This window comes from Synchiropus splendidus, chromosome 10 (genome assembly GCF_027744825.2).
Source record: "Synchiropus splendidus isolate RoL2022-P1 chromosome 10, RoL_Sspl_1.0, whole genome shotgun sequence".
NCBI lineage: Eukaryota > Metazoa > Chordata > Actinopteri > Syngnathiformes > Callionymidae > Synchiropus > Synchiropus splendidus.
In genome coordinates this window covers 18,533,940-18,542,954 of record NC_071343.1, presented here as the reverse complement: position 1 = coordinate 18,542,954, position 9,015 = coordinate 18,533,940, and the positions used below count along the sequence as shown (strand labels likewise).

The 9,015-nt window shown below is 44.0% G+C and overlaps 2 non-coding genes across 2 annotated transcripts; both read right to left on the bottom strand.

The window, feature by feature from the left end:
- Nucleotides 1-5,688: 5,688 nt before the first annotated feature.
- trnag-gcc (transfer RNA glycine (anticodon GCC)) lies at nt 5,689-5,759 on the bottom strand. Its single transcript has one exon. It is a non-coding gene; the product is annotated as a tRNA-Gly (tRNA).
- A 2,186-nt stretch (nt 5,760-7,945) lies between these two features.
- Nucleotides 7,946-8,016, bottom strand: trnag-gcc (transfer RNA glycine (anticodon GCC)). Its single transcript has one exon. It is a non-coding gene; the product is annotated as a tRNA-Gly (tRNA).
- Nucleotides 8,017-9,015: the final 999 nt, after the last annotated feature.

The following is a 9,015-nucleotide window of genomic DNA, read 5'->3' as shown; positions in this document are numbered from 1 at the left end:
AGGGATGACTGGAAGTGCTAAGGCATGAGCTGATATGACGTTGAGAAGAAGGGTTTGCACGTAATGTGTGCAGGAAAGCAAGTGGAAAGGAATATGGCTCGAAACATGGGAGATGAGGAGGAGTTGGATAGGTATGGAATCAGGTACAGAAATACTAAGGGACAGACGCTGATAGACTTGAAAAGAATATGGAGATGGCAGTGACTAACAAGTATTCCCAGAAGAGAGAGGACCACAGGGTAACTTAGACCCCGTCCACCCGGAGGCAAAATCGGTCATATCCGCACGAGTTGTGTCGGGCAGGCCTTCCAGCCACACAAATCTGGCATTTTCACCCACCATATCTGACCGACCATTTTTGAAACCAGGTTCCAGAGTGAATATTATTGTACGGAAACACTTCTCCGCGTGGAGAGTGTGTCTGAATATTTTTGAAAAGTATGACATCACGGCCCCGTCTCCCACGGGTCTCTCCCCGAGGTTAAGTTTATACATACATACATAGATATGTACATATATATATACATACATATATACATATGTATGTATATATATGTGTATGCATACATATGTATGTATACGTATGTACGTATGTATGTACGTATACATACATACGTACATACACATCCATATGCAGTGAACCAGGCCATTCATTTAGTTCTGTAGCATCTTGACTCCTCAGGAACCTATGCCAGGATCCTGTTTGTGGACTTCAGCTCTGCCTTTAACACAATTGTTCCAGCTCTGCTTGAAGACAAGCTTCATCAGCTCAACGGAGCCGATGAAGTCAGCACATGCGGCTGGGGGCGACTGTCTCCGACACTCGGACCCTCAACATTGGGTCTCCTCAGGGCTGTGTTCTCTCTCCATGGCTCTTCTCTCTGTACACTAACTGCTGCACCTCCAGCCACGAGTCCGTGAAGCTGATCAAGTTTGCGGATGACACCACCATCATCGGGCTCATCTCAGATGGAGATGAGTCGGCTTACAGGAGGGAGGTGGAGCGGCTGGTGTCCTGGTGCAGCCACAACAACCTGGAGCTCAACGCCCAGAAGACAGTGGAGATGGTCATAGACTTCAGGAGAGTAACAGTTTCTATGTCCCCTGTCATGTTGGTTGGTTTACCCATTCCTACTGTGGACTCCTTCTGCTTCCTAGGAACCACCATCACTGAGGACCTCAAATAGGAGCCAACCATCAGACCAAACCGACAAAGTTGCTGGTGGAGTTCTACACGACCATCATCCAGTCCATCCTCACCTCCTCTATCACCGTCTGGTACAACAGCGCCACCTCCAGGGACAAGAGCAGACTGCAGCGCATCGTACGTTCTGCTGAGAAGGTGATCGGTTGCAGCCTGCCACCTCTTCAGGACCTGTATGTCTCCAGGACCCAGAGACATGCAGGTCGGATCAGAGCCGACCCTTCTCACCCTGGTCATGGACTGTTTGTTCCTCTTCCCACTGGCAGGAGGCTACAATCGATCCGGACCAGAACCTCCCGTTACAGGAACAGCTTCTTCCCCTCAGCCATCAGACTGTTGAATAATTTTATTTTATTTTATTTTATTTTATTTTATTTTATTTTATTTTATTTTATTTTATTTTATTTTATTTTATTTTATTTTATTTTATTAACAGCACTTTATTTCGAAGCACTTTCCTAGTTGGTGGGACCCCCACTGACCATGGCAATAAATTCTGTTTCTGATTCTGATTCTAAAGTGTACTTACAAGTCTTCAGTAAGTACACAAGAAGTATATTGCTAGTATACGAGATGCGAACTTCTCATCCAGATTTCAATTATTCAATGATCATTTCAAGATCACATTAAGCAAAAATTATGTAAAATTGTTCACCATGTGCACCACGCAAACATACAGTATACACTTGGCAATGTGCCTATCATCCAAGTGCATGGCCAACTATTGTCTCCATATGAATATACATATCATCTATGGTTAACGGCTGAGGGTCACACTCAACAGTCAACATCAGTAATTCAATGAAAGCACTAATTAACAACTGTCAAATGATTATAACACAATATCAGAGCAACGGTATCTAAGAATAAGAACCAATGTTTTCTTACCCTGTTCACCCACTCCCACATGATCCTCTGCACAGTTTGTATCTGCTTTGCCTGAATAATATCACATTAGAATATATTTAAAATCCTGAAAAAAAAAAGTTGTCTATTGAAGTGAATGTTATTAAGTATAAACTTACCAGTGTGTTACCTTTATCAATCGTATTTCAAATGTAATAAGTCAAAAGTAAAGTATACTTCCTCAGTTTTAGTATAAAATAATTGTACTCATATTACACTTGAATAAAAGACTTTTTGCTAAGGAGCTAGAGCATTACAGCGCCTCTACAGTCCCAGCATTTGTGCGACATTGTTTGGAGTCGTTTCCAGTGAGTCTGTGTGGACGGCAGACGCAGCTTCGTGGAAAATGTGCGGCTCCTTGTGGATGTAGCCTCACCAGAGTGGAGAGAGGGGTTCGCTGCGAGATTACATTAAGCATTGAAAGTTGAGCTAGTTCATTGCAATGACTGTGATCTTTGAGACAGGAAGCAGGGTGTTCAGAGTTCAGCAGGATGTAAACACAGGCTCTGCGTGGTTAGGAAGAACTACCAGTGGAGTGGGAACAAACAGCAGATGTGGTTTTTCAAAATCATTTTACACCAAAATTTGGTGTAAAATGATTTTGCCAAATACTGAAACACCAATGGGAAGGACATGGCGGTGGTCTTCGTGTAAGGAATGTTGACAACGAGAAATATATTTACTGAGGGAAGGAGAGAATCTGTGAACAGATGCGCGGCCCTAAAATCAGCACCTCAGTCAGGTGGGATGTTGTAGCCATTTCAGGTTCAGGTTCTGTTATCCCTCTGATTCCCTCTGAGTCTGTTGTCCATACTACATTCAAGCTGCTTCTGTGACATGGCTATGTTGGAAGGCAGGTTTTTAGCCCGAAACTCAATGTACACAGAAAATATTTTACGCACATGCCTTTGATAAGGATGGGCGCATACTGTACCTCCATTGTGTGAGTAGGCCGACACTACCCAAGCACACTTGCAACAAAAGACAGTCAGAGACAAAGTGAGGGTTGTGTCAGAAATCTGACGGCCAGGTGGAGATTGGCAGGTGTGCTTCCTCGGGTGAGCGCAGACAGGTGTGGAGATGATGACACACAATTAGGTCTGAGTCAGGAAGGAGTTGGGACAGCCAGCTGCAACTTTGTGATCGACAACGTAACAGTGGCGATCCAGCAAACGTTGCTGTGGAAAACTGATTTGAAAGCAGTGCATTCGGGCATTGTATTCGACCTTGATCCTTCACGGAATGAGCATCCCGTCTGCTTTGACATCATCCATTCCACTGATGGTATCTGATCTGTAGGGTTAGTTTTGTTGGCTATCAAGCTACACATCTGGATTGTCAGAGATGTAAGACTCTTGAAGATGAAACATGCCAGCTGTGACTGTGAATGCCACAACGCACAGACATGTGTGACCTTTTGGCCACAAGCATCATTTAAACAAGTGTATCATTCCTGAGACAGATCTCCTCCAGCAGCAAGGGGTAAGCTAGAAAACACTTATCATTTGATGCGTTCAACAAATCTATAACAAGTGCCCCTTTAGCAGACGCTGTGCAGGGCCTGGGGTTTTAACTGCTGACCTTTCAGTTACAACAGTTTAATCCAGCTCCTAAAGTGTCGCCCACAGATGACTGGAGCTTGACCATTGATCCCAGAGCGCTTTCACATGTGAATGATGCTCTGCGTCAGAGTGGCAGACCATGACAACGATGCTGCCGGCATTAGATTTGCTGTTATGTAGCTGTGATCGTAGCTTGAGGATTAGTCCAATCATGTTTGCAGCTGGAAGAATCATCATCAACTCCTGCTGAGGAGTGTGAGTGGTATTGGCATGTTTGTAATTCAATTATCCACATTGTTTAGTTCTTTTTAAATTGAAACCACAAAGAATATTTTGTATTTCTAATGGACTTATGTGCTATTATGAGGACAGACTCATATTTTCACAGAACTACTTTAATTCGCCACCAGGCAACATTAGATAAGGCCTGTTTACTCAGTGTCCTGAATGGAAAGAGTGTTTGATCGACGCACTCGCACCTCTCACACCCAGCGATCACCACAGATTCACATCAGCAGGCACTCGTACAGCTCTCACAACTGCTGTGCTATTTGCTTGATGCAGATGTTTTCAAAATCAATGATGTTTTTAAAGTGGACACAACTGTGTAAAGCAACTGTTCTTTACAATAATTGCTTGAGCAGAATTTGCTGCTGTGGTGTCAATGAAATCTTACCTTACAACATCACCTGGTGATAGCACTGCTGCGTAAATGTGATTTCATGAAGTGAGAATTTTCTCACATCCGGTTGGAGTGGATTCCTCGGTGGGTAAACAGCCCAGAGACAGATGCTGTTCTGAGTAGCAACTGAGGAAACTTCCACTTAACGCTCAACACATCTCGTTTCAACGTAGGTATTCATAGTTGGGGTGATTCGACGTTTGAGAACGAGCTGCCGTTTATGTGCTCATGAATGTTAGAGAGGAGGATGAGTTGTTTACCATCCAGTCTTTTGAAGGGCTCTTTGAAAAGCAGAGGAAAGAAGGTCCTTGCAGGGAGTCCTCAAGATCAAAATCTCTGCATGGACCGCAGCTCTCCCTTTCTCTCACCTCAGACGGAGATCGCAGACAGAAAATACATGTTCAGTTTCAACCAGATAAACGGGTTTAAAAAAGTGCTTTTACAAGGCTTTCTATAGTGATATAAATGTATTTTAAATGGTGACCGAACCATCATTTGTTCCCAAGAAATCCAATATGCAGGATGGTAATTACAGCGAGGAGAAATTATGAAATGAAGCTGTGGTTGAAGTCTCACATTGGTCTCGGTCTTGAGCCAAATATGATGTTATACATACCATAGGTGAGCCGATCGATCTACGTTCCTATGGTCACGAGCTTTGGCTAATAACCGAAAGGATGAGATCGCAGATACAAGCGGAGATGAGTTTCCTCCGCAGGGTGGCTGGGCGCACCCTTAGAGATAGGGTGAGGAGTTCAGTCATCCGGGAGGAGCTCGGGGTGGAGCTGCTGCTCCTCCACATCGAGAGGAACCAGCTGAGGTGGCTCGAGCATATGACCCGGATGCCCCCTGGACACCTCCCTGGGGAGGTGTTCCGGGCATGTCCTACTGGGAGGAGACCCCGGGGAAGACCCAGGACTCGCTGGAGAGACTATGTCTCCGGTCTGGCCTTGGAACGCCTCGGGATCCCCCGGGATCAGCTGGAGGAGGTTTGGGCTTCCTTGCTCCCCGGATAAGCGGCAGAAGAAGGTGAAGGTGCGTCTGTTAACCACCATTATGGTTATTTGGTAAAATGTGCTCCCTCCTTTTTGTCTACATTGGACAGGAGTTTGCCAGAACAGATTGGCTATGTCCGATGTAGGCCTCATTTGCGTGTTTCGCACTACAATTGGGGGAAAGTTTTCAGTCCTGAAGAATATCATAGCAACTTGTGATTATACAAGAATGTCGTGTATATCCGCCTGAGTGACACTTTTCGGAAGCCTCCCACTTTACCCAGTCTGAACGCTGGCTGGTTCGATAGAAGGCCCAGAGCTGTCCTGAAAGCAAAATCTTGCATTGGCTGGGAATCGAACCCGGGCCTCCCGCGTGGCAGGCGAGAATTCTACCACTGAACCACCAATGCTGATGGAGAACGGAGGAGGGGAGCGGAGGGGACGAAGGAGAGGAAGTTGAGAGGTCTATTAATGGATTGTTTTGCGAGTGGAATTTGGTTTCTAGCATTTCTGTTCGGAAGTCAGTGTGTAGTCTTTGTTGAATTTCCTTATCATAAAGACTGTTTACATTTGTCATGTTGTTTTTAAGTTAAGAGTGAATTTGGTTGTTGTTATTATAGATGAATGGTTTACGTTTTATTCATTCATTTGTATTGTTTTGTTATTTTCGGGACTGTGGATCAAGAGATTACACTGTGTGTCGGCTCATGTCCTTAAAGTATAGTGTTTGCGTGGATCGATACAATAGCAAGACCAATTTTCCCCTAAAAACATCAGAAATTTGGTCATTCTGAGATAGACCTCCATTATATTGAACTGGGTGCATCATCACTTTGGTTTTCGTAAACAAGGTAAATGTTCGGAATCGAACTTGGAACTCCCTCGTGACAAGCGAGAATTCTACCCCTGAAGAACCAGCTGCAGACAGGTTGAAGCTTTCTGGAGGTCACTCTTCAATGACAGTCCAGCTGTCCTTGAAGCAGCCAGGAGATAAGATGCTCCACTGTCAAACTGAACTTGAAGATCAGGAAATTATCAGTAAAATTTGAAAGATATACGATCCAGAAATTTCTGAAAATGGTTTGCAAAACTCATTTCAGGTGCTTTGTTATCGCAATATAACATATGACAGATAGTTTCATTTGGCCAACATGGCCAGAAGGATAATGCAAGTGCCAAAATGAGAGTAAAGGCACTCAGGGATAAGAAGCTTAGACAGATGGGTCAGACCGCACCACAGCCACGGAAAGCTGTAGGTGTGGAGCTGCGTGATCTTGGGTCCTGCAGGGGTAAGATGTGACCCAGTTGAACTGCAGAAACTGAGAGATTTGTTGAGGATGTAGCTTTGACCTTGGCAACGATGTATTACCACTAATGACTTCCCTGGTGTTCTGGTCCTGGTAAGGTTCAAGAATTAAACTTCTCTGTTCTACTTTTTGTCTTTTGAATCAACCTTTAGAGCCAAATATGATGTTATACATACGTCGTCTGTTAACCACCATGATGGTTATTTGGTAAAATGCACTCCCTCCTTTTTGTGACAATATCTTAAGTTGGTCAGCGGGAACTATTTTTGTTCTGAGAACGTTTCAGTAGATAAAGCCTCATCTACTGAGGGATACAACCTTTCCAAAGTCATCATTTTAGAGCAGGTATTGATTCCATTCAATAGCAAAGTTTCAAGAAACACAATGAAAAGTCTATCAATTTGACAAAAGAAGATATCTGGCACCTTCTGACGAAAGAGCAGAATTTTTTAAATACATGTCATGTTTAGCATAAATAAATGCTAAACATGCTAAACAACAAAGTCCCGGAGTCAGATTCTCCAGCTCTCTGTTAAACGCCCCCTTGGAGTATGTAACTTTCTCTAGGCGGCCCGTCTGAGGCGTGTTCTGAGAGTGGCGTCACAGCTCCAACTCCACCCCCACCGACCGCAACACTTTACGGCAAAAGGGGCAGGGCTACATTGGCAGCCAGCTGAGTTCAGTAGGTGCATTTACAGCTTGGCGAGAACTGAGATCTACCAAAGGATTTTCTTGATTCTGAAGTGGCAATGTTTCGACTCGACTTGTAAGTCAATTTTGTGTTCACTGCTGTCTCTGTTGTGTTGCCAAATCATGAAACAAATGTCTATATGCTTGTCGTTTGTATATAAGTGTAGTGCATGTTTGCAGCAAAACAGATGAACTGCAATGCTAAAATGGCATAAATATACTTAGTGTATGGTGAAAATAGTTTTTTGATGAAATGACTGCCAGTGAAAATGACTTGCTCATGTTTTAACACAATTATGGATGTCCACTGTTTGTCATATTGCACACTCAAAGCGTACAGTGAACATATAGCTGGCCAAACCGATTAGCAACAATGCTAATAAATGCGGGCCCATGACAAGCCTCATTTGTGTGTCTCACTACAATTGGGTGAAGGTTTGCAGTTCTGAAGAATATCGGAGCAACTTGTCATTATACTAGACTGTTGTGTATATCCGCCTGAGTGACACTTTTCAGAAAACTCCCAATTTACCCAGTCTGAACACTGGCTGGTTCAATAGCAAGCCCAGAGGGGGTAAGGGTCCTGAACAGCAAAACCTTGCATTAGCCGGGAATCGAACCCGGGCCTCCCGCGTGGCAGGCGAGAATTCTACCACTGAACCACCAATGCTGACAGAATGCTGCTGAGCGGACGAAGGAGAGGATCTTGGGTGGAGGCTCTGACGCAGCGTCATCTCCGGGCGTTTCTGAGACAAATGTATTTCCGCTGGTATAACAAATAAAATTGTAAAAAAGGGAGTGTAAATGTGCCGTCCATGGAATGCGGTCCTGAACACCAGTGTTTTCTCACACCAGTGTGTGCTTATTACACCTGGTTAGTGCCCTCACTACAATCAGGGCTATGGTCAGTCGATAGTTAAATAATGGCCTCATAACACCCACCTCTCGCGGACAGAATGGCTTATGGATAGAATGCTCTACCAAAAAAAAGGGCTTCATATGAACAGCGCGTGTCATTTTTGATGCTGTTGCCTCATGAGTCATCACCTAAAACAGCAGTGAACACTCTCAAACACTTACCCACACTACATTAAACACATTACACTTGTTATTCAAGGTGAATGACCAAGGTGCCGAGAGAAACTCTGGATCCAAGGTCTTTGCACATTTCATCATAACATTGTTACCAACTCAGCTACTTGCTCTTTACGCGCTACGTTTTCTCACTATGGTCAATATAGAGCTGCTCGCCATGTTTTTCGGTTCAATGAAAGGGATCACCAGCAGATCAATATCACTTATTCTTATCAATTAATGAGCGACTTATCTCTTTAGTTTCGCATTTCGTAGTGTGACGCCACGGTGGAGTGGAAAAGAGCTCCAGGCAAACAGAGAAAGCACTGAGCCACCTGCTGAAGCACGCTGGTATTGGTAGGTTGTCAGTTTTTCTCAATGCACAATTCTTATATATTGTATATAAACGTGTCACACACATCCTGTATACACATATGTGTGTAGAGTTTCACATGGCAATGTGTTTCTCCTTCCTCGATTCACTGCAGCTAACGTTGTGTTGGTGGATTGAGTATGAAATCAAGTCCAGCATCACCAAATTGTTTTCGACTCATGCTGAAGGTTCAAACCTCAAGGTGAAAGACATGACACAATA